General features: G+C 39.6%; 1 protein-coding gene across 2 annotated transcripts in view; it reads right to left on the bottom strand.

The window, feature by feature from the left end:
• Positions 1-20225, bottom strand: part of SPTSSB (serine palmitoyltransferase small subunit B) — a 41287-nt gene that overhangs the window by 8203 nt on the left and 12859 nt on the right. The window lies entirely within an intron of this gene.

The following is a 20225-nucleotide window of genomic DNA, read 5'->3' as shown; positions in this document are numbered from 1 at the left end:
TTTCTTGTATATCCCTGAGTATTTTTAGGACTTCATTTTTAAATTCTCTGTCATTTAACTCCAAGGTTGCCAAGCTATTGAATTTTTTTCTATGGATTTTTTTCTCATCTACATGGGCTATATTTCTGTTTTTTGTATTCACGATAGTCGATTTATTTTTTTAATGGCACTTGAGAGTGGTATTGTTAATAACACTAATAAGAGTTAATATAAAATTTTTTTGATAAAATACAGTGAAAAACTGAAAATTCTATTGTGCTAAGTGGAACAAAAACTACATAGAATGGAGGGCTTGAGTTGGGGGGAAGTGACAAAGAGGCAAAAAATGAGATAAGAACCCACAAAATGTTACAGGAAAACAATTTGGATCAAGAATAAAATAATTTGTTTGTAAATGATGGTCAATTGAGAGAAATAGTGAAAGAGAAAAGAAGAAAAAAAGGAAAAGAGAAAAATGATAAAAAAGACAGTGAAAAATAAAAATTCTATTGTATTAAGTGGAAAAAAAAACTACATAGAATGGAGAGCAGGAGTTGAGGGAAATGCTAATGAAGTGAAAAGTGAAGTAAAGAGCACACAAAATGCCACAAAGAAAAAATTTGAATCCAGAATAAAATGATTTTTTTGTGAGTGAGGATTGAATAAGAGAAAAAGTGAAAGAGAAAAGAAGAAACAAAAGAGAAAGATAAAAAGAAGAAAAAAAAGACTTAAGGTTTTTGGAATGTAACTCTCATAGAAAAAGAAAAGAATGGAAAATGTATCACCTATGGATACTGAAGTTCAAATGAAAAGAGAATAATAAAATGGAAAGAGGATAAAATTTCCAAGGTGGAAGAAAAAAAATGAAAGAAAAAATGGAAAATGTTATAAAGATTGGATTTTTTCTGGTTTTAAGAGGTTATCTTCTTCCTTTTTTTTTCTTCTCTCTGTTTTTGGCTGGTGGTGCTGTACCCCAGGTTCTGCCCCTGTGGCACTCTTAGGCAGAGATTTGCAGTTGATGTGTCGCTATGATGATGACTGCGATGACATAAACTCGGGCTCAGTCCCATTGGTAGGCGGGGCTTGTTAGGGTTTGCAGGCTCTGACAATGGGAGAGTCTGTTTTTCCTGAGCCTCTCCCCACATCTCTCCTTCCTGAACCAGCAGCCCAGGGACCTGCTGTGAAGTTGTCTCAGCCATTGGCTGGAGAGCAAGAGGCTCTAAGAGCTGCTCAAATCCTCCCCTTTATCCCCACTCAACACAGGGTTCTGGGTAAGGCTTTGTCGGCCAGAGCCACCAGTATAATCAGGCGGGGCTGGGAGCTGATTGCTTTTCAGATGTCCTTCTATGAGCCTCCGGGCATGTCTAGCATGCTTCAGCTCTTTGCGGGTCTACTCTCCCCAGGCTTTTTGCACTTTGTAACCTGTATTGGCTGGCAGGAAGATGCCCCAGTCACTGCCGGCAGAGCATGAGGCTCTAAAAGCCGACATGTCCCTCCTCCAGGTCCGTGCAAAGCACAGCCCTGGGTAAGAGAGCTCTGCTAATCAGAGCCACCAGCTTAAGCAGGCGGGGGAGTGAGCTGACCTCTGGAGAGGCTCCTTTATACAGTTCCCGGATATATCTAGTTAAATTTGCCTCAGCGCTCCTTGGGTCTGCTCTGCACAGGCTTCTCCCTTGTTGGGAAGCCTACAGCCCAGCCTGCCCAACTTCCGCAGTGTTCTCTGAGATCTGTTCTGTAGGAATGTGCTTTTTAACCTGTATCGGCTGGCTGGAAGTTGCCCCAGCCACTGCCTATAGAGCGAGAGGCCATAAGAACTAGCAAGTCCCTCCTCTGGGTCTACTTAAATCACAGGCCTGGGAAAGAAGGCTTTGTCAGCCAGAGCCGCCATCATAAGCCGGCCAGGCAGTGAGCAGACTGCGGATTAGGATCGTTTCTAGGGTCCTGGGGTATGTCTAGTTTGCTTCAGCGTTCTGCGGATCTGCTCTCCAGAGGCTGCCTGCTCCAGCAAGCTGCCTGTGTGCCCTGCCCTCCAGCTCTTTCGCAGTTTTCTTTTGTGGGAATGTGCTTTGCTAGCCTGTATGGCTGGTGGAGGTAACCCTCCCGGACAGGTCCGGGCATAGGGAAGCCGACTCTAGCTTGCTTCCAGTGCGCTATTGGTTGGGGAGCGGATATTTCACAGAAACTCTGGCTACAGCCCACACAGAAGGCCACTGCTGACAGTCTCCAACCGTCTGGGAACCCTCGTCTGGGAACCCTCGTCTGGAAATGCGGGCGCCCACACCTGAAGCACCAGGTGGAACCACTAGCACACTGCCTGTGCTTGCCGGCCAGGATACCAGGAGTAAACAAAGCCGAAAGCCACTCTAGTATGCTTTTCCGCAAGCAACCCCCTCTCCCACCCCTGCCTGGGTCTGCCACTGGCGTTAGCTCCTTGTGGGCTGAGCCCCGGGCACACTCTCCTTGGCTTGATCATCTGCCCTAGCCCAGCTTCTATCCTTCCTTTCCTCTCAGTTTCAGGCGAAAGTGGCCCTTCCTCAGGTGAGTGAGGAAAGCAGAATACTCCATTCTCCATCTTAGTTCCTTCAGAGTGGGTTATATATTCAGCTACTTTTTCACCCAATCATACCTTTGTTTGATGTATGTGTATTTCAGATGCTCCTGGGATTGTTTTTCTGTCTCTAGTTGTAGAACTTGTTGAAATTTCAGGGAGAGGTATTGGGAGCACCCTCACGGCGCCATTTCTCTGACATCACTCCACCACATTTTCTTTAGCCACATATACAGTGAGAGAAAGGAACGTGAAATTTCTATTTCCTTTAACATCTTTAAAGAATTGTGTGCAAATGAGTTAACATAGCAAGTCTGAGACTGCTATTTTTAGAAGGGCCTGCTAGCAAGTTTGGCCCTTGGCTAGCAACTGGGATCTTGGGTATTGGAATGTTCTCTCCATTCTCTAAGGATAAAGATGATTCACTATGCCTAGAATAGATTGTGCAAGCACTGTAATTAATGAGGAACGCCTGCTTTATTCTGGGAGTCTGAAACTTTTCCAATTGTCAGGAAGAGCATGGCTACATAACCAGTCTCTATAAACACCTTTGTACCGAGTCTCTGATGGGCTTCCCTGGGCAGAAACACTGCACACGTATCAACTTTTTTGTGGGTAGAGAAAGGAGCATACTCCATGTGTCCACTCATGGGAGACAGAGAGCATAGGAAGACTGTAATGAGTTTCTTCAGACTTCACCTGTGTCTCTCCTCTTTGTTGTCCTGTTGGATATCCTTTTATAGTAATATACCACAGCTGTGAGTTAAATATTTGTTGAATTCTGTGAGTCTTTCTAGTGAGTCATTGAATATGTGGATGGTCTTGGGGAGCTCTGATACAAATGGGAAGCCCAAAGTGTACCTTTGGGTAGTCACTTAGTTTTATTTAAGTAGAGCTCATAAAAGCCATATAAAAATGTGTGTTTTTTTGGCCCTCAGATAGGACAGTTATAATTACATGTAAATTTTTCAAGAAAGAAGAGCATCTATCATGTCTTAAACTGATCCTTGGGAAGATTTTCCAGTTTCATAGACATTATATATGTTTATAGGGATACAAGCTGACCTTTTTGCCTGTTTTTCTTACTCTTAAGAATAATAGTGCCAATATCTAAATCCATTCTAATAACTTTTACTATTCAAATCACAGTTAAATTTTTTGCAGATCCTTTCTTCTGACCTGGAACCACCTCTTTTTCCTTTTATTCTCCTTTGATTCTCCTTTGAATACAGCGAGATGTTTCTGCTCCATAAGACTGAGGACTTCCCAGACTTTGAGGAGACCCTCATGACCCAGTGCCTGGCCCAAATATGTAATCAGTAAATGCTTGCTGAATGAATGAGTAAAAAAATGAATGTCAAGTAACCAACTTGAAAAACAATTATAGATCACTCATAGTTCCAACTTACATAGGATATTGTTTGCTACTGTTGGCTTTCAATAGCTTGGCTTTGATAAGTAACACTTTCTGATAAAGAGAATTTAAAAAAAAACTTAAAATGGAAAGTCTTTGTGTTACCAAGTTGAGGTTACCTATAATAAGGACCAGGATAATTTTAAAAAGCAGATAAAACAACTGAAGTTGTTTTACTTTCCAATGGAAAGAAAAGTCAACATCCATCTTTCTCAAAGCCAGAATGAGAACTACGTGGCTGTATTTCAATGCCTTGTCCTGGGAGGTGGACCTCTGTGAAGTTAACCACCAATATTTTGTTTTTGTTTTAATTATCAGCTGTGGCTGCAGAGAAAGAGCAATGACCAACAGTGTTAGGTCTTGAAGGAAATGAGTGACAGAAGGAGTGATCATATCAGCGAGTGAAATTATACAAGCAACTGAGATTTTCCACAGAAAATTCAAAGTTATCACTGTTTGAGCTTGTAGGTTGTCCCACTAGACAACTGTATTTCAAAGTCAACCTAATACCTACCCACACTTGCTTCCTCTTCATTATCTGGTTAGAGTCTGGGGTGGCCCCAGGTAACGTATCAGGAGCATACGAGCACATTCATCGGGTATCAAGTCCCAGGCTGTGCTGGGTAGACGTGGGAGAAGGATGGCTCAGACAAGGAGAGGCCCTCCACTTAGGAGGCTTGGTTCAGTTGGGGAGACAGAGAACAATTCAATAATATGTACAAATATATCACTATCAACTCGATTGTGCCCAAATAGAAAGAAGCAGTGTATAAGAGGCTAGGGAAGCCGGATCCAGTCTGAGTATATCTCTGAGGAAGAGATATTTGAGTTGAGATCCAGGGGATGATTGTGCCTCAAACAAATAAATGGGTGGGAAGAATGAACAAGGCAGAGGGATCAACTTGTGCTTAATGCAAAGAGCAGAGGGGCATGTCATGGAGCTTAGAGAGCTAATGAGGGAGGCTGGGACTATGAGGAAGCTGAAGAGGAGAATGGTCAGAGTAAGGCCATACATGCTAGGGCCTAGTTAGATAGGCTGAGAGTTTTGTTTTAATTCTCTGAGTGAGGGGATCTCCAGAGGTTTTTGAGGGAAGAATGCCGAGAGGACAAGGCTTTCCACTCCTGTGGACGTCTTGCCTTCCCTGTACTCAGAAGCCAAGTTGAAATGATTTTGAATAACAATTGTCTCAGAAAAATCTATGCCTTTGCTTTCTTTTTTTTATGAGAGAGAGAGACAGACAGACACAGATAGAGAGAGAAAGACAGACAGGAAGGGAGAGAGATGAGAAGCATAAACTCAGAGTTGTGTATGCTTCTGCCCTTTTATAGGTATTACTTCTTCCAAATCAATCATGTACTGAAAATCTGTTTAAAGTTGTTTTAATACTCTTTATAATTTTATGAATGAGATAAATTGCTCATTTAGAAATATTGACTTTTTCTTTATACATTTTTGCTTTTAAAAAAGCACAAATTAATTGCCTTGCTGTTGCTTTCCTTTCTAAAATGGAACTTCTGGATTGGCCATCTCTGAGGAACAGCTGGGGTGCCCTCTGCCTGAGGCCCTGAGAGAGGCACTTGGCTTAGCTGTGCTAGACGCCTGAGCCACGGAGACACCCATCACACCCAGGGCAAGTACCTGGGAAGGCCTGGTAACATACCACTAACAATTTAAAAAATTAAGATTAAAAAGTTTTTTTTCTTGCCAGTTTCTACAGTCCCCTGTATCATTTCCCAGCCTTCTCAGTAGCTGGCTTTGGCAGGACGAGTCAAAAGTGCTTTATATTGTCACATCTTACTTTAGTTTCGTGAAATCTAAAAGTCAGTTGTAAAAAGCATTAATTTCCTCCTTTCTTTGATTCTTTTTTCCCTCTTATTGATGAGAAGCAATTTTATAGATTATCTATTGTTTCTTATTATGAAAAGGTGAGAAGAGACAGGGTTGGTTATTATTGGTAAACCATCTGCTACAACCTGTTGTTAGAATATATACTATATTTAGCTTCTATATTTGCTTAAGTAATAATATTTCTACTGCTTATTGAGTCCATTTTTAATTCCTACAGAACTATATGAAATATTAAAAAAACATTTTAGGCAATTTAAGATGAGTAATGTGGGTAGGAGAATTTATTAATTCATTAAACAAACACATTTTGAGTACTACTATGTGGGTTCCTCTGGCTTCCAAAGGACTCTATCCTACCCTATCCTAGCACAGACAGAAGATGCTCTTCTTTTTTTTTTTGTATTTCTCTGAAGCTGGAAACGGGGAGAGACAGTCAGACAGACTCCCGCATGCGCCCGACCGGGATCCACCCGGCACGCTCACCAGGGGCGACGCTCTGCCCACCAGGGGGCGATGCTCTGCCCCTCCGGGGCGTCACTCTGCTGCGACCAGAGCCACTCCAGCGCCTGGGGCAGAGGCCAAGGAGCCATCCCCAGCGCCCGGGCCATCTTTGCTCCAATGGAGCCTTGGCTGTGGGAGGGGAAGAGAGAGACAGAGAGGAAGGAGGGGGTGGGGTGGAGAAGCAAATGGGCGCTTCTCCTATGTGCCCTGGCCGGGAATCGAACCCGGGTCCCCCGCACGCCAGGCTGACGCTCTACCGCTGAGCCAACTGGCCAGGGCCAGAAGATGCTCTTCTTGGCAGCAGAAAACTGGACCATGCAAATATAGTGAAGGGAAAATAATTTTTCTTTTACCCTTCTAAGTTTTTCTGGCTGGGTTAATAATTAAATTGAAATAAAACAGATTACCAGTTTATTATGAAATTATTATATATGTACATAGGAGGTTCCATAAAAGTATGGAACCTGAGGACAAATTGGCCTTAGCTATTTATATGCCATTTAGACTAAGGAGAGGGAGGCAGGGGTCTGGGACTCAAAGGGAAAGTAGGAAATTCACAAGTAGATGAGAAAGAGCAAACATTTGGTGTCAGTCAAATACGTTTGCAAATATGATATATATGTTTGTTCTCTTATAGTTTGCATTGGGTGTGGAGGACAGGCTGTAAGCAGGCAGGATCCTTATAGCCTAAGGCTTAGTTTTAAGACTAAGCCTTTGCCTGACCTGAGGTGGCACAGTGGATGGAGTGTTGCCCTGGAATGCTGAGGTTGACGGTTCAGAACTCTGGGCTTGCCTGGCACATATGGGAGTTGATGCTTCCTGCTCCTCCCTCCTTCTCTCTCTCTCTCCTCTCTAAAATGAATAAATAAAAAAATAAAAAAGGAAAAAAAAAAGACTAAGCCTTTCCCACCCTTTTTGATATGGGGATGGTACACTCTCATGGGGAATCCCATTATGCCTCAGATAAGTGACTTTGTATCAGAGACTTCCTTGTTTGTATATTGGATTAAAGGTTTTGATTTCTATACTATAAAGTGGAGCAGACCGGGAGCTTGTTTTCTCTCAGTTCCTGAGATTAGCATTAGAGGAGAGAGCAGAGAAAGGTCACGTGGAGGAGAGGAGAAGCAGCCAAGATGGTGGAGCGCTGAAAGAGAAGGGAGTTTGTGCAGAGAGAAGGAGATGGGGAACAGAGGTGAATGAGACTGGTGAGCTAGAAACCTTTGATCCTAGAAAAACTCGGATAAGTCAGTGGCTTTGGGAGTGCTGAATGGAAAGGGAAGTGTTTTCCCACTTTGTGTATTTCTTGCCAGCCAGGTTCAAGCTAGGATAAAGATGATGGCCCACCAGTTCTTGGCTCCATTGTTTCATTATCGTCTGTCCGAATTCAATGAGAACCTACATAGGCCAGGCAGCTGTGATGGTGGCCGTGGCTACTGGCTTTACATTTGGTAAACAAATTATTGCAGGACCACCAAAAACAATGGAACACAAAGAGGAGTCTACCAAATAGACTTTACTAGTGGTTCCCTGTCTGCCACACTGAATTTATATTATGCCAAGGTGACAGCTCCTTTCCATTTAGAAGTTTTTTCTTTTTTCTTTTTATATGTACCTTTTTTTTTTTTTAACAGAGACAGAGAGAGAGTCAGAGAGAGGGACAGACAGGGACAGACAGACAGGAAGGGAGAGAGATGAGAAGCATCAATTCTTCATTGCGACTCCTTAGTTGTTCATTGATTGCTTTCTCATATGTACTTTGATGGGGGAGGGGAGGCTCCTGCAGAGTGAGTGACCCCTTGCTCCAGCCAGTGACCTTGAGCTCAAGCCAGAGACCATAGGGTTATGTCTATGATCCCACGCTCAAGCCAGTGACCCTGCGCTCAAGCTGGTGAGCCCTCACTCAAGTCAGATGAGCCTGCGCTCAAGCCAGTGACCTCGGGGTTTCGAACCTAGGTCCACTGCATCCACTCCGACACTCTATCCACTGCGCCACTGCCTGGTCAGGCATAGAAGATTTTTTTTTATCTGAGTAGGCAGGTAAGACAGAGGGTGAAAGGTCCTTTCTGAGTCTTGTTTCTTAAACATAACTACCTTAAAATAGTCAAAAGGCATATTTTGTGTCAGCAAATTCTGCTTCCTCTCATAACAAACGTGCAGTTAATGAGGGTCAAGACTGAGCACCAATGGAAGAAAGAACATGAATAAATGCTAAGGAGGAAGCTAGAAAAAGAGACTGAATTTCGGGAAATAAGATGGTTGAGACGCCACAAAATTAACCATCCAAAGGTAACCTAGAACTAGTGACAGCAAGCATCTTAGCCTTAATTTTTCACAAGGAAATGTGAAACTAATCTTCCCACTTCCATTAAAGACCTAATGCCCAGAAAAGCTAAATAAAGGGCCAAAAATGTTTATTTATTCAAGAACACCATGAATTTCCTGTTTTTAATTATGTGTCTTTTTAAAAGATGATTTTCTGTATATGGAAAAGAGGGAGTAGTGGTCTCTTTCTTTTTTATTTTTTTTATATTTTAAAATTTTCCTCTAAACTTTATGATTTAAAAATTTAGCTGTTTGAGGTTGTACATTCAAAGATGGTACTGCCTAAGCAGGTTGTTTTGTGTCTTCAGGGGTATGGTGGTCTGGATGGATAGAACTAATGGCTAGAGCTATGTGATGATAGGCTCCTGTGGATGAGGAGGGCAGGAAGCACTGTGCAGCCAGAACAGTAGAAGCTCCTGTAGGAAGTGGAGGACGGGGGACTGTCAGCTCTCTTACCTGGAGCGATAATTGGGAAGCCAGAGGAAAGGCTTTCTCTGAGCCATTGTTTTAAAAACTTGATCATGTCTCCTTCTTCAGGAGACCTGGTGTAGTATCACATTCTAAAATGCTTATCAGATTTGATTTGTCAAAGTTCCTCTAGTAATAAAAACAAAACAATTTATATTTTCATAAGATTATTTGTAATGTAGAAAGTACTTTTATTATATTTACATAATGCAGAATATGAGTTTGGAAATAAAATTAGACATTGGTTCAAGTCCTGACTCTTCCACCTACAGGCCCTGTGACCTTGACTCAGTTACTTAATTGTTCTGGGCCTTAATTTCCTTGCCTGTGAAATGGAGACAATAACCCCTACTGTTTAGGATTCCTCTGAGGATTAGCAGAAATGCGAGCAAAGCATAGATTTAAGGGATTTACACAGGGAGGAAGTACATAGGTTGAAAGAAAGACTCTAATTGGAGAAAGCTTTTCCTCCTTCCTTCCTTTATCTTTATTTATCAGAAGTAATAATTAACAGACTGGTAATCACACTAGGAACTGCAAGATTGGTGATCAAGACAGTCATGGCCATTGCCCTCAAGGATTATAATTCAGCTGAGTACTGTATTTTCCACTGACGTCCATTTTAAACAATGTTTCCCACATATATTAAGCAGCTAGAGCCGAATCCTAGAATGTTAGTGGCTGGGTGGGCTAGAGATCCCCTGACCAAATCACTCATTTTAAAGAAAAGGACTAAGTCTATGGACTAACATTAAATTGGTTGACATTAAATTGGTTTTTCAAACCATACTGTAGCAACTGAACTAGGTGGAAGATATCCTGTTTTTGTGAACTGACACTGGATAAAAGAAGTAGAAATTCCAATGGAGGTTTTCTGTGGTCTTTGAAGACTCCAAGTTGAATAAGGCCAGTGGAGTCAGGTGTGCAGGATGTCTGCAAGAACTCAGCCCCACCCTCTGTTTCCCCAGACTCTGCTCATCCTTATGCAAGAATCCTCCCTGCAGCTCCACAGTTCAGATTCTCCTCTAGCTGAATGAAGATCTGAAGGCTTACTTATTGTAAATATTACTGGGAACTGGCAAAGCTAAGGTTCTTGTTAGTCATGTTCATCTTAGCATGAATAAAAGACCCAATGCAGAGTTTTGCCAGATTGACAGGAAGAAGAGGGAAAATGACTATGAGTTTGGGGAGCCAGAGGGAGAGACTGAATCCTAAAGTGAATCCTGTGGATAAATAGGGACACAGTCACAGTGGAAAATAGCAGGGACTCTGAAGTCCACTAAGAAGTTAGTTCATAACTGATTGGAGAGTAAGAGGCTATTTTTTATTTCTGAATTCACTGCCCTTTTATCAATAGGCAATATTCCTCTCACTAGATTTGTGTACAGTGGGGAAGGAGATAAAATTTCACCTCCTTTCCCAGAATAGAGCGAGAAGACCTGGGACTTATAACTCACATTATTCAGGGGAAAACTGTTTGGGCCTGTGTGGAGAAGAGAGTTAAAATAAACAGAGCAAGAAAAAACCATGTGCTCACATGAGCCATTGTGTGAGTCACAAAATGAGCGCGCAGTAAGGGGAACATTGCAGGGAAGTAACAAAAGGAGAGTCTGGGCTTGCTCGGGGAGTTCTTTGTTGTTGGTTTCTGTCCATGGCACAGGAGTGGTAGAAAGTTAGGCAACTACAATGAAAGATGAGTAGCAGGTATTTTGTTGGGGAGAATTTACCTGCAATTTTTCAGAAGACTTGACCCTATGGCTAGCCCTTCTCCACCTAAAAATGTATTCCAAATTACTAGATTTTTTCAGTAAGGGATTTCCTTTTGTAAACACTAGCTAAAAAGGAATATTCCCTCCCCGGGGCAGGGGTGGTGGTGGTGGTGGTGGTGGTTAGAGAAAACCTTAGCACATTTTGGTTTAAATTTACTTTAAAAATGTCAGAATCTGGGGCTGAAAAATCAGACCTATACTTGATTTTTGGTTAACTTCTTCCCAACTTATTTTGGAATTCTGTCAATCACTCAACTTTTTTGTGCTTCGTATTTAAAACCTGAAAATCTGAGAAGTAAAAAATGTGTCTTACCTTTGTAGAAAGAGACACTGCATCTAAAAAGGGACCATACTCACAAGTAGCATTCCATAGAAAGAATTCAATATGATTTATTCAAATTTAAACCTTTCTTTAAGTTTTTATTTTAAAAAGGAGCAGAACATGACCAGGTGGTGGTACAGTGGATAGAGTTTCGGACTGGGATGCGGAGGACCCAGGTTCGAGACCCCGAGGTCACCAGCTTGAGCATGGGTTCATCTGGTTTGAGCAAAGCTCAGCAGCTTGGACCCAAGGTTGCAGGCTTGAGCAAGGGGTTACTCGGTCTGCTGAAGGCCCACGGTCAAGGCACATGTGAGAAAGCAATCAATGAACAACTAAGGTGCTGCAATGAAGAATTGATGCTTCTCTTCTCTCTCCCTTCCTGTCTGTCTGTCCCTATTTGTCCCCCTCTCTGTCTCTGTCCCAAAAAAGAAAGAAAAGAAAGAAAGAAAGAAAAAAGAGGAGCAGAGGGATTTTCTTCCAAAGAGTATAGCATGGAAAGGGAGATTTAAAAAGTGTAGATTTACAGTAGAGTAGACTGATAAGCACTATCTCAGCCAGCTAGCTGATCAAGGTCCACCCACATCAAGAGCAATAAATCATGTTAATAGTATGTACCCATGATCTCATTCCATGACCACAGTACTTAACCTTTGTGGTCTTCCTCCCCATAACCCACAACCTCAGTCTAATCATGAGAGGAAAATAAAAATCAGGCAAATTTCAATAGAGAAACATCCTATAAAATACCTAACTAATGTTCTTTAAAACTCTCAAGGTCATGAGAAACAAGCAAAGTGTGAAAAGCTGTCACAGCCCAAAGGAGCCTTAGGAACCATGTGTTATCCTGAATGGAATCCTAAATGTTATGTGTTATCCTGAATGGAATCCTAATACAGATTATAGGTAAAAACTGAGGAAATTTGAGTCAAGTAATGGCTTTAGTTAATGATAGTGTATCACGATTGGTTCATTAATTGTCACACGTGTCATATTAATGTAAGAGGTTCATAGGGGAACTGGATGCGGAGTGTATGGGGACTCTCAGTGCTATTTCCTCAGCTTCTTTTTCTGTAAATATAAAACTGTTCTAAACAATAAAGTCTATTAAATATTTTTGAAGGCAAAAAATAATTAGGAAACTTTAGAAAAGTCTAGAGTTATCTCTATTCCAAACTTTAGTGAACTTTGCTTATGTTGCACTGCACTTCTGGAAAACTTTACGAAAAATTCATAACAGTTAAGTAATACCCTTTCATAAAGGACTGACTTTCAAATGTTTTTAAACACAAAAGAGAGGAAAAGTACATTTTACATTATGAGGCAGGGTACATACATACACACACATAGCCATATAACTAAAACATCTCCTAATAATGTTCTGAAGTGCATATTGATATTTTCTTTTTTATTCTGTTTTACTTGATTTGTTTTTACAGTACTCTATGTTCTTTAAAAAACATTCTAATTGTGAGCTTCCACATCAATTTCTTAATCTACCAATTACAATCTGTAGTTGGAAAAACCTTACATTAAGACCTAACTCAAGGGCCACACTGCACAATGTCTCTGCACTGCCCAGTTGGCACCACTAGTCACATGTGGTTATGACTGCCATAGTTGACAGCACAAATCGGACTATTTCCATCATTGCAGAGAAAGTCATGCAATGATGAGTGTTGTGGACTCTCTTCATCTCTTGCTTGGACTAAATAGCCTACCAACTTGTCTCCTTTTTATCTTACAATCATTCCTGCTACTGCTGGAATTAACTTCTAAAGTTACAGATCCACTTCTCAGCTTGAGACCCTCCAAGGGCTCTCCATTTCCTGTGAAATAAGACATTCTTTTAAGGCCCTTCATGGTTTGATTTCTCTACCTTGCCAGCTCTATTTCTGAATTCCCCTGCTAAGTCACTCTTAAGCCTTCAGGTTCTAGTTCGTTCTTTTTTAGAAATGTTTTTGTTCCCCTTTTTCTTCTAGATAAAATCCTTAAATTACTTTAAGACCTAGCTTCTGTATTTTCCTTTTTGGAAACATTCTCAGGAGACCACCCTTTCCAAGAAAAATAAAAGTGCTTTCTTTTATATGGTACTACTCTAGCAACTTTTAGAACTTATATTGTATTATAATTAACCATGTACAGTCTATTTCTCCTCTGAACTATGAGGCTTTTGACTATTAGGAATATGCCCCTTTCATCTCTCCATCCCTGATGCCTGGAATGTGCAATGCTCACATGGTGGTGGTGGGCTGGCTGGCGGAAGTACAAAGTTGTTGAGGGCAGGGACCACACTTGTACATATTTTAATATCTCCATTGTACAATGTGAGGCACATAAAAGATGCTTATGAATTCTCTTTGTCTGATTGTAGGCAATTAGTTTTAGATTGTTTTCTGCAAATCCAGTACAATCTGTCTTTTTGTAGGATGAAGGGGAACTGGTAGCAGATAAATAATTTTTAATATAACAAATGCTTTTTTACTTTCTCACACTATGAAAAGTTCATGGACTTTGTGGGGAATAGAACAAAAAACACTCATGAAGTGGTTTTAAATCCATTAAAGTGGCTTTTACAAGTGCTGTCGCTGTGTGTGAGATAAGATTGGTAGGTGGAAAAGTGGCTCTAGTGGAAAAACAAATTCCAGGATGAGTGTATCTAGAGACCTGCATGCAATCACAGCTCTTCTTTCCTTTTCTTTGTCTCTTTATCCATTCATTTATTTTACTTTGTGTCTTTGAGCAAGTTCCAAAATCTTTCTCTGTCACAGCTTTTCAGTGTAAAATGAAGATACCTGTTCATTGCCTCTGAGTCTGTCTCAGTGAAGTTGGAACATGTCTGGGAAAAGGTTTTGAACTCTTTGGAAGTAATTATAATAGTAGTGTTTACTGTTCTTCCTCGTGAATTGGTACAACTTTAAACTACTTGCAAGAATTTACTAAATTATAAAGTCAAAAGTCTTTGTGGGATATTCTATAGCGCTTACTTCAATAATGGAGTACTTTGTATATTTTATAGGGAAAAACCTTAGTCCTCACTTATTTTTGCCAATTGAATTGCCTAGTAGAGTAAAAAAAAGACACCCCCCCAAAAAAAAAGAACGAATGCATGTACATAGCCATTACCACAAACCACTACTTGAAAGTCATTGCAACCTCTGAACAAATTTTTAAATGTGGCTTGGTCAGGGCCACCATACACCATTGTGTGTATGCACAATCTTGTGGGATGGTTCTTGCCTTGGGAAACTAATCACAAGCTGCTTCTGTAGTATGAATCAGTTCATATGATTAATGGCAAAACCTCTTAACGCATCTATGTAAGAATCAGGCACAATATTAGTTTATTGGCTTTACAGTTTCCAGATATCTGGCTCTAAGTTTTCTGTGTGAAACTACAATATATACAGTATATTCTGCTTAACATTTTCTTCTGGGAATAATCTTTCCATCTTAGAATGCTCTCCAGCCATCCTTTGGTAAGCAAGTCGTCATGCAGATACCAGGCTGAATATTAGAAGACCAGGAGTGATAGATTTAGGAGTTCAAATCTTTAGGGGGAGTGAAGAAAATCAACCTAAAAGTTTTTAATGAAGCAAATAAAGCCAGAGAAGAAAATCAAACAACCACAGGGCAATTAAGGAACTTTCTTTATGCATTCATGAAATAATTGGACAATTCTATAGACTCCTCAGAGAGGTAAAAACAAACCATTGTAAGTCAAAGCATGTTTCTGCTTTAGGGCAACTAAGTTACTCTAAGTTTTATAATCTTGTACATAGAAGTAAGTTACTGAAATAATGTACTAATAAGAAAAGTCTCACCAATAATTTATCTTAAGTTGTTGGTACAGTGTCAGTTTGAGTTACATATAAGAAGAGAATGTTTTTGCAGCTCCTAAACCCCTTACTGCCTCATTTTTATTAACCCTAACATAAGTGGAACAATGGGAAACACGTACTTCCAGTCCAACTATCAGCTGAGCCCATTAGGCAACTAAGCATAAATTGAGTAATTGTATATTCAAAGCTGTACTTATTGTTTGTCATTGTCTGACAGACTCCAGAGGGATTTATGAATGAAGGACTTCTGACTGGAAAAGATCATTTAGAATTTGACTTTAGCAGAAATTTCATGATAATTTAAGAAATACTAAGTTCAGATTAGATCAGTCTCAATGTTGTATAGCTATCAAAAGAAAAAAGATATATATTTTGAAATTAAAAAGAGCAGCAAGTACATTAATGTTGAATAGACTTTACGAATCAGAAGAGAAATTTGTAGTGGGGGCATGATATATCTGCCTTGTCCTAATGAGCCTTCATTTCCTCACACAAAAATGGGGCAATTACCCCTGTTTATTTCTGCCAATATTAGAGGGAGAATATAGTGCTTCCAGGCCAAGTTTTTAACCATAATTTTATTTTGTAGAATGAGACTCTTTATTATTATTCTATTAAAAAAATCAAGAAATAAACTATTCAATAAAGAGTGAAGAGTATACTTTCTGGGTGGTCTTTTCCTTCTGAAGATATTTTCCCCATGGGTGACCACATCATTTTTAGAAGTAAAAAGTAAACAAAGCTACAACAGTAACAGTGGCCTTAAAGTCATTAAAAATCCTTTTTAAAAAGCCACTAGATGTGTCTGACTAGTGGTGGTGCAGTGTGTAGTTGGCCAGGAATTCTGACGTCCCAGTTTAAAAACTTGAGATCACTGGCTTGAGTACAGGCTTATCTGGCTCAAGTGCAGGATTGCTGGCTTGAGCATGGGGTCATCAACATGATCTCATGATCATTGGTTTGAGCAAGGGGTCACTGGCTCAGCTGGATTCCCCTGGTCAAGGCACATATGAGAAAGCAATTAATGAACAACTAAGGTGCCACAACTACAAGTTGATGCTTCTCATCCCGCTCCCTTCCTGTCCCCCTCTCTTCCTCTCTTTCCCTCTCTCTTTCTTACTCTCTTTCTCGCTCAAAAAAAAGTCATTAAATGTACACACACATGTTAAAGCAGCATTATTCACAACAGCCAAAAGTGAAAAACAACCGCAAACGTCCAGCAGATGGATGGATAAACAAACTGGAGAATATCCATACAATGGAATAATATTCATCCTTAAAAAGTGAGGAAATTCTGACACATGCTACAACATGGAAGAACCTTGAGGACATCATGTTAAATGAAATAAGTCAGCCACAAAAAAGATAAATGCTGTATGATTTCACTTACATGAGACTCAGAAAAACAAAGTAGAATGATGGTTACCAGAGGCTGGAGGAAACAGGAAATTGAAAGTTGTTGTTCAATGAGTAGGGAGTTTCAGTTTTGCAAGATGAAAAGTTTCTGGTTGCACAACAATGTGAATATACTTAACACTACTGAACTGTATGTTTAAAAACAGTTAAAAATAATAAACTTATTTTATATGTATTTCAATAGAATTAAAAAAATTAAATGTCACTGAATATCTCTAAAAATTATGAGAGACTAAAATTTTAAAATATACTTAGAAATAGTCTGAATAATATTTTGAAGAAGTCATTGAGATTTTTAATTTGTAGTGGGGCATTAGTAGTCTAGCAAAACTTTGTAGGTATACCTTCCAAAGATGAGTAAACAAATAGTCCCAAAGATCCTCAAAAAATAATTGTGAGTTCCCAGCTGGTGTTTCTATCTTCTGGGGAGAATTGGAAACTGTCAAAGAACAAAAACCCTTCTGAGAGGAAGGTTTAGGTTTATTCTTGACGTCAGTGAAATTCTAATAGCTTCCTATCCTACAGTACTTGTGGAAATTATAAATCCTAACATATACTTATGTTTCTGATAAGGATGTGAAATAAAGGGCTCATAAGACCCCAATACCCACTGCACTAAAAGGGAGTTAAGAGTGGAAAAGTGGCTAATCGTTCAGCTGAAAGTATTTCTCTGTCATTACCGAAACTGTGCCACTTGTATCAACAGTCTGGCCTTTCTCTTTTCAGGTCTTGGGTTGGCCACCAAGCCCACAATTTGGTAAAGGAACTACTATTACTATGTGTTTCTAAGGACTCAAGTTTTCTTAGAAGCTAGAAACCAGCCCATAAAAAATTAAGCTATTATCTCACCCCTACCTGTTGTCATTCTATTTGATGTGTATTCAGAAACAAAAGACTTTTGTTCAAGGAACAATTTGAGGGTGAGGAAGGTGAGGTACTGCAATACTGATTTGCCAAAAGCACACCTGCTGTGCTTGTTTCCAGACTTCTGTCAAAGAAAATCTGGTTGCATGGGCAGTTTGGCAAACAAAACTCTTCCAACAGTATTTTCTTGGATTAATTTTCTGGGGTTTTTTTTGTGGAGTTTTTTGAGTAACATTAAATAAATTTACTACTATAACTTTTTGTTATGTTTGTGTTTCTATTGTTCACCTTCCTTGTTCATTCTCCTCCCACTCTCATTGTTCTGGTGGTATCTCTATTTCCTAGTCCAAAGTCTAGAAAGCGTCTAGTGACGAGTTCAGTGTTTTCCTTATTTCGGTGACTAGCAACATTGATCTTTCAGAGGTGTGAATTTTGTGACAATAGTAATATAGCCTGTTTTTTTTTTCACAGCCTTAAGCTGACCTGCTCTTGTGTCTTAATTACTACTGCTTTTAGGAAAATGAGTGGAGAGTCAGCCTTACTCTTAGCGTCAGGGAGCTAGATACAGCATTGTTGAAGTATTTTTTCTGCCAACCCCTAGATCAAGGAACATTTCCGTACTGAGTTGGTTAGCATTCCAGGCCATTTAGTTTCTGGAGTGATGGGGGGGGGGGGAGGTGAGGAGAAGAGAGGTAAAGGGCAAGAATTTATAGAGTATGTAAATACTTGCTTTTAGGCAATTAAATTATGTACTCTAATTATATTTTGTAATCTTGTAATTATAAATGAGTTGCTTAAGTAATAAACTATACTAAAAGAAAATAGTTTACTGACAATTCTGTCAAATTGATTTTCTATTCTCCTGAGAAGAACAGGGTGGACATCTTACTTACTGTTGGCTTCATTCTCTTTTGCTTTCTCCCAAGTCTATGGCTATGTGTATGCTCGTTGTGAAAAGTGGAGAAATGCTGAACTCCAAGCTTGTTCTTTTAAATGGGTGACAATTGCTTGTTTCCTAAAAACTTTGTTGATCCTCAAGTAAGTGTGGAGAAGGCTCATGACAACTGGGCATATTAAGAAAAATATTTTCAACCCAAAGATTTTGTAACCAATATAACTATAGGCTTAAACTGGATGAGAAGAAATGTTCTTTTTCCTCTTTGAATGAATGTGGGCCTGTTTATCAAGAATACCAGAGGGAATATCTCAAGATATAAAAATATTTGGATTAGGATATTATAGTAGGTTGAACGGTGCCCCCGCTCCCCAAAAGACACATCCACGTCTTGGAGCCTGTGAACATATCTTATTTGAGAAAAGGGTCTTTGTAGATGAGATTAAGTTACAGATCTCAGCAAGAGATCATCCTGGATTATCCAGCTCAGTCCTGAATCCAATGACAAGAGTCCTCAGAAGAGAGACACAGAGGAAAAGGCTGTGCAAAGACAAAGGCAGAGATTGGAGTTATGTTGTGATAAACCAAGGGCCCCTGTGGTCACCAGAAGCTGGAACCTGCAACATCCCGATCTCAGACTTGCAGCCTCCAGAGTTGCGAGAGGATCAATTTTTCTTGTTTTAAGCCACAATGCTATGGTTGGTGCTTTTGTGGCAGTAGCCTTAGGAAACAAATTCTTAGACTGTAGACCTCTTCAGGGAACAGAAACAGCATTTATTAAGTACCACAGTGGCAGGCACTGGCTAGAGGCTTCACTTAAATGATTCCTATTATATTTGTTAACTATATTTATTGCAGTAACATTTGTTAATGTCATTATATATTTCAGGTTTACATTATAATTTGATATCTATTGTGTGCTCACTGGCAAAAGTTTAGTTTCCATTTGTCACCATGTATTGAACACCTTAATTCTCCCCATGGTGAAGACATAGGGAGGCAGGTGAGAATCCTAGCAAGAGGCAGCTTGGAGAGCAGTTAGCAACTCTGGCTCTGGATTCCGTCTGGGTTTCACCTTGGTTAAGTTACTCAACACTTGGATTTAACTTCCTTCACTGGAAAATAGAAATGGTAATAAAACTTCATACAATTTCTGGGAAAATGAAAAAGTGTAAAGTATTTAAAATGATACATAGCAAGGGCTAAATGAATGTTAATTTTTATGACCACCACACGCTATGCTAATTGCTATTGCTAAGGCTATGAATACCATGAAAAGAATAGAAGAGAATGAGATAATCTGTAAGGCAGAACATGTAAGCTTTATCAGTTATTAAACTACAAGTCATTTTTAGAGAGATTATTCTTCAAAATGTTTATTCTGGTGTGGCTGTTGTAAAGGAAATAAAAGACTTATTACCTCATTTCAAAGATGAGGAGACTGGGGCTTATTTAGTTTTTGTCCCTTACTTAATGTCAAAGCCAAGGAAGAAACAACACTGGGTTCAGTCCTGAATTCTCTCACTCTAAAATGGCCTGTCACATCATCCTGCCCATAGCAGGTCTTTCCAAATGCTAAGTTCAACAAGTATTTTTTAAATTAGTGAAATCAAACCTTGTTATCTGTATATAACCTTAAAGTTATATGGGTGCTTCCCAAACAATTTAAAAATGAAGAGACTGTTGCCAACCACTTCAGAACCATAAATCTCTTAAAAGATTATAGCAAGGGGAAAAATTATAAAACCATCATTCAGAAGATAAATTTACTTTTTTTGTCCACACTTATTATTCCTTTTCCATTTGCTATAGATTTAAGAGAAGCAGGCAGGCAGCTAATGATAATCTAGTTTTTGGTTTAATTCTATTTCTCTTTCTTTCTTAAAAAAAAGGGACAGAAAGAAAAAGAATGTTTTATCATGACTGCTGACCATACTCACTTTTATTGTTAACATTTTTGAAAGAAGATTTTTCATTTTATTACCTTTTGCTCTTAATTTGTCCCATCTGGTTAACTAATAATTTATTAAAACATGACT

This window comes from Saccopteryx bilineata, chromosome 8 (genome assembly GCF_036850765.1).
Source record: "Saccopteryx bilineata isolate mSacBil1 chromosome 8, mSacBil1_pri_phased_curated, whole genome shotgun sequence".
In the NCBI taxonomy this organism is placed as follows: domain Eukaryota; kingdom Metazoa; phylum Chordata; class Mammalia; order Chiroptera; family Emballonuridae; genus Saccopteryx; species Saccopteryx bilineata.
Note: the sequence above shows the minus strand (reverse complement) of the source record. Positions and strands in the feature narration are given on the sequence as shown.